We start from the raw sequence: 5,710 nt of genomic DNA, 5'->3' as shown, positions 1-5,710 counted from the left end.
TAGGCTACTAGTTTTCTATAAGTAGGACCTTTTACTATTGTATTAGACATCTTGGTAGCTATCTTTGAATTTCATGCTATCTTAGATCATTTGGGAGGCTGGCCATTCGGCCATGCCTAGACCTTGTTCTTATGTATTTTCAACGATGGAGTTTCTACACACCATAGATTAAGGTGTGGAGCTCTGCTGTACCTCGAGTATTAATGCAATTACTATTGTTCTTCCATTCAATTCCACTTGTTCTTTGTCCAAGATATCACTTGTTCTTCAACTTGATGAAGGTGATGATTGACGCCCATCACCATTCTCACCCATGAACAAGGTGACTGACAACCACTCTTGTTCTACAAGCATCTGAGGCTTAGTGAATATCTCTTGGATTCCTGATTGCACGATGCATGGTTGATCGCCTGACAACCGAGTGCTCGCCTGACAAACGAGCCAACCATTCCGTGAGATCAGAGTCTTCGTGGTATAGGCAGGACCTGATGGCAGCATTCAAGAGAATCCGGAAGGTCTAACCTTGTCTGTGGTATTCTGAGTAGGATTCAATGACTGAATGACTGTGACGTACTTCAAACTCCTGAGGGCGGGGCGTTAGTGACAGACGCCAAAAGAATCATTGGATTCTATTCCGGTCTGATTGAGAACCGACAGATGAATTCCGCTATGCTGTGACCAGAGCATATGCAATTGTTTTCAATGAGAGGATGGGAGGTAGCTGCTGACAACAGTGAAACCCTACACGAGCTTGCCATGGAAAGGAGTAAGAAGGATTGGATGAAGGCAGTAGGAAAGCAGAGAGATGGAAGGGAAGGCATCTTCATACGCTTATCTGAAGTTCCTACCAGTGAATTACATAAGTATCACTATCTTTATCTTTTATGCTATTTTCGTTCATCATCATATACATTTGAGTTTGCCTGACTAAGATTTACAAGATGACCATAGCTTGCTTCAATGCTAACAATCTCCGTGGGATCGACCCTTACTCACGTAAGGTATTACTTGGACGACCCAGTGCACTTGCTGGTTAGTTGTGCGAAGTTGTGTAATGCCATGGAATTGAACCACCAAGTTTTTGGAGTTCATGACCAGGGATTATGAGAGTTGTGAAAAGTATTGTTCACAATTTCGCGCTACCAGGCGTACATCTCCTTGCATCATGGGCAAGTGGAACGCCAACCTCACATTTTCCGGACTAAAATCTAAGTATTTCCCCCGAACCATTGTGAGATGATTCTTTGGACTCAGGTTCATACTTTGATCATGGTTCCTAGTGATCCATGCATTGGCATAGAACTCTTGAACCATTAAGATTCTGACTTGTTGCATGGGGTTGGTTAGGACTTCCCAACCTCTCCTTCGGATCTCATGTCGGATCTCTGGATACTCATTTTTCTTGAGCTTGAAAGGGACCTCAGGGATCACCTTCTTCTTTGCCACAACATCATAGAAGTGGTCTTGATGGCTTTTGGAGACGAATCTTTCCATCTCCCATGACTCGGAGGTGGAAGCTTTTGTCTTCTCTTTTCCTTTTCTAGAGGATTCTCCGGCCTTAGGTGCCATTGATGGTAATGGAAAAACAAAAAAGCTTATGCTTTTACCACACCAAACTTAAAATATTGCTCGCCCTCGAGCAAGAGAAGAAAGAAGAGAAGAAGAAGAAGAAGAAGAAGAAGAAAATATGGTAGAGAGGGAAAGAAGTAGGTTCGGCTATGTGGGAGAAGAAGGGGTTGTGTTGTGTGAAAATGAAGTAGAAAGGAAGGGTATTTATAGGGAGAGGGGGGAGGTATGTTCGGCCATTTTGGATGGGAATGGGTGGGAAAGTGTGGGTTTCGGCCAAGGTATAGAAGAGGGGGTTGTGTTGTGTGAAAATGAAGTGGAATGGAGGGGTTTATATAGGGAAATGGAAGAGGGTAGGTTCATCCATTTTAGGATGGGTTTGGGTGGGAAAGTGTTTTTGAATTTTGAAGGTAGGTGGGGTTTATGGGGAAGAGTGGATGGATGTGAGTGGTGAAGAGGTGATGGGGAAGAGAGATTGAAGTGATTGGTGAAGGGTTTTAGGAAAGAGTGTTTATTGGGAGGAGAGATTCATAGATTGAAGTTGTTGGGAAGTGTGACATGGGGAAGAGTGTTATAGGATTAGGAGGTAAGGTGGGAATATGTTAGGTGGGGATCCTGTGGGGTCCACAGATCCTGAGGTGATCCTGTGGGGTCCACAGATCCTGAGGTGTAAAGGAATTCCATCCCTGCACCAAATAGGCATGTAAAATGCCTTTGCATACCATTCTGGCATTTAAACGCCGAGGTGATGCACGTTCTGGGCGTTCAACGCCCATGTGAAGCATGTTCTGGGCGTTTAACGCCCATATGTAGCATGTTTCTGGCGTTGAACGCCAGTTCCATGCTTGTTACTGGCGTTCAGCGCCAGCTTTTCTTAAGGCACATTCCTGGCGTTCAAATGCCAGGATGTTGCTTGTTTCTGGCGTTCAGCGCCAGATTCATGCTCTGTTCTGGCGTTGAACGCCAGCCAGATGCTCCTTACTGGCGGTGAACGCCAGTCTGTCCTTCCTCCAGGGTGTGATTTTTCTTCTGCTGTTTTTGATTCTGTTTTTAATTTTTATATTTTTTTCGTGACTCCACATGATCATGTACCTAATAAAACACAAAATAAAAATAAAATAAAATAAAATAAAAATTAGATAAATAAAATTGGGTTGCCTCCCAACAAGCGCTTCTTTAATGTCAATAGCTTGATAGTGGGCTCTCATGGAGCCACAAAGGTGATCAGGTCAATGTTGTATAGTCCCAACACCAAACTTAGAGTTTGGATATGGGGTCTTAACACCAAACTTAGTGTTTGGTTGTGGCCTCCCAACACCAAACTTAGAGTTTGACTGTGGGGGCTCTTCTTGACTCTGAACTGAGAGAAGCTCTTCATGCTTACTCTCTTTTGTCACAGAGGGATGGCTATGTGCCTTAAACACAAGGTAGTCCCCATTCAATTGAAAGACTAATTCACCTCTGTTGATATCTATCACAGCTCCTGCTGTAGCTAGGAAAGGTCTTCCAAGGATGATGCATTCATCCTCTTCCTTCCTAGTGTCTAAGATTATGAAATCAGCAGGGATGTAAAGGCCTTCAACCTTTACTAACATGTCCTCTACTATTACATAAGCTTGTCTTAATGACTTGTCTGCCAATTGTAATGAGGATAAGGCAGGTTGTACCTCAATGATCCCCAGCTTCTCCATTACAGAGAGTGGCATAAGATTTATCCCTGACCCCAGATCACATAGAGCTTTTTCAAAGGTCAATGTGCCTATGGTACAAGGTATTAAGAACTTGCCAGGATCTTGTCTCTTTTGAGGTAAAATTTGCTGAATCCAGGTGTCTAGTTCATTAATGAGCAAGGGAGGTTCACTTTCCCAAGTCTCATTACCAAACAACTTGGCATTCAGCTTCATGATAGCTCCTAAATATTGAGCAACTTGCTCTCCAGTCACATCTTCATCCTCCTCAGAGGAAGAATAGTCTTCAGAGCTCATGAATGGCAGAAGGAGATTTAATGGGATCTCTGTGGTCTCTATATGAGCCTCAGATTCCTTTTGATCCTTAATAGGAAACTCCCTCTTGCTTGAGAGACGTCCCAGAGGTCTTCCTCACTAGGATTTTCGTCCTCCTCCTCCCTTGTGCATTCGGCCATATTGATTACATCAATGGCCTTGCACTCTCCTTTTGGATTCTCTTCTGTATTGCTTGGAAGAATACTAGGAGGAGTTTCAATGACTTTCTTACTCAGCTGGCCCACTTGTGCCTCCAGATTTCTGATGGAGGATCTTGTTTCACTCATGAAACTGAAAGTGGCTTTTGACAGATCAGAGACTAGATTGGCTAAATTGGAAGTGCTTTGTTCAGAATTCTCTGTCTGTTGCTGAGAAGGTGATGGAAAAGGCTTGTTATTACTGAGCCTATTTCTTCCACCATTATTAAAGCCTTGTTGAGGCTTTTGTTGATCCTTCCATGAGAAATTTGGGTGATTTCTCCATGATGAGTTATAGGTGTTTCCATAAGGTTCACCCATGTAATTTACCTCTGCTATTGCAGGGTTCTCAGGATCATAAGCTTCTTCAGAAGCTGCCTCTTTAGTACTGTTGGATGCATTTTGCCATCCATTCAGACTTTGAGAGATCATGTTGACTTGCTGAGTCAACACTTTGTTCTGAGCCAATATGGCATTCAGAGCATCAATTTCAAGAACTCCCTTCCTCTTAGGTGTCCCATTATTCACGAAATTCCTCTCAGAGGTGTACATGAATTGGTTATTTGCAACCATGTCAATGAGTTCTTGAGCCTCTTCAGGCATTTTCTTTAGGTGAATAGATCCACCTGCAGAATGGTCCAATGACATTTTTGAAAACTCAGATAGACCATAATAGAATATATCTAATATGGTCCATTCTGAAAACATGTCAGATGGACACCTTTTGGTCAATTGCTTGTATCTTTCCCAAGCTTCATAGAGGGATTCACTATCTTTCTGTTTGAAGGTCTGAACATCCACTCTAAGCTTGCTCAGCTTTTGAGGAGGAAAGAATTTATCCAAGAAGGCCGTGACCAGCTTATCCCAGGAGTCCAGGCTATCCTTAGGTTGTGAATCCAACCATATTCTAGCTCTGTCTCTTACAGCAAAAGGGAAAAGCATGAGCCTGTAGACTTCAGGATCTACTCCATTCGTCTTAACAGTCTTACAAATCTTCAAGAACTCAGTTAAAAACTGGTAAGGATCTTCAGATGGAAGTCCATAAAACTTGCAGTTCTGTTGCATTAAAGCAACTAGTTGAGGCATAAGCTCAAAATTATTGGCTCCAATGGCAGGAATGGAGATGCTTCTTCCATCAAATTTGGACGTTGGTTTTGTGAAGTCACCAAGTATTCTCCTTGCATTATTGTTGTTGGGTTCGGCTGCCATCTCCTTCTCTTGTTCTAATGTTTCTGAAAGGTTACCTTTAGATTGTTGTAATCTAGCTTCTCTTAGTTTCCTTTTCAGGGTCCTTTCAGGTTCAGGATCAATTTCAACAAGAGTATCTTTTTCCTTGCTCCTGCTCATATGAAAGAGAAGAAAACAAGAAAAGAAGAGGAATCTTCTATGTCACAGTATAGAGATTCCTTTATGTTAGTAGAAAAAGAAAAGGGAGAAGAGTGAAGAAGAATGAATAGTCTGTATAAAGAGTAAGGATAGGAGAGGTGAAGAGAAGTGTTAGTAAATAAATAATTAAATAGAATAAGAAGAGAGAGGGAAAAATTCGAAAATAATTTTGAAAAAGAGGTTAATATTTTCGAAAATTAAAGATAAGATAAGATTAAAATTAAAATTTAAAACAGAAAAAAGAATTTTTGAAAAAGAGGTGAGATATTTTTGAAAATTAGAGAGGGAAAAGTAGTTAGGTGGTTTAGAAAAAGATAAGAACAAACAAAAAGTCAAATAGTTAGTTGAAAAAGATTTTAAAATCAAATTTGAAAAGATAAGAAGATAAGAAGTTAGATAAGATATTTTGAAATCAAAATTTAAAAAGATAAATTTTGAAAAAGATATGATAAAAAGATATGTTTGAAAAAGATTTAATTTTTAAAATTAAATAAAAATTAATTACTTAACTAACAAGTAACTACAAGATATGATTCTAGAATTTAAAGATTGAACCAT

The 5,710-nt window shown here is 40.7% G+C and overlaps 1 non-coding gene across 1 annotated transcript; it reads left to right on the top strand.

Moving 5' to 3' along the window:
* The first annotated feature begins 4,472 nt into the window (after positions 1–4,472).
* LOC130937968 (small nucleolar RNA R71) lies at positions 4,473–4,576 on the top strand. The gene has a single exon (XR_009069155.1). It is a non-coding gene; the product is annotated as a small nucleolar RNA R71 (small nucleolar RNA).
* Positions 4,577–5,710: the final 1,134 nt, after the last annotated feature.

The sequence above is a fragment of the Arachis stenosperma genome, chromosome 6 (genome assembly GCF_014773155.1).
Source record: "Arachis stenosperma cultivar V10309 chromosome 6, arast.V10309.gnm1.PFL2, whole genome shotgun sequence".
Lineage (NCBI taxonomy): Eukaryota > Viridiplantae > Streptophyta > Magnoliopsida > Fabales > Fabaceae > Arachis > Arachis stenosperma.
The sequence above is the reverse complement of the archived record's forward strand: the minus strand, read 5'-3'. Positions and strand labels throughout refer to the sequence as shown.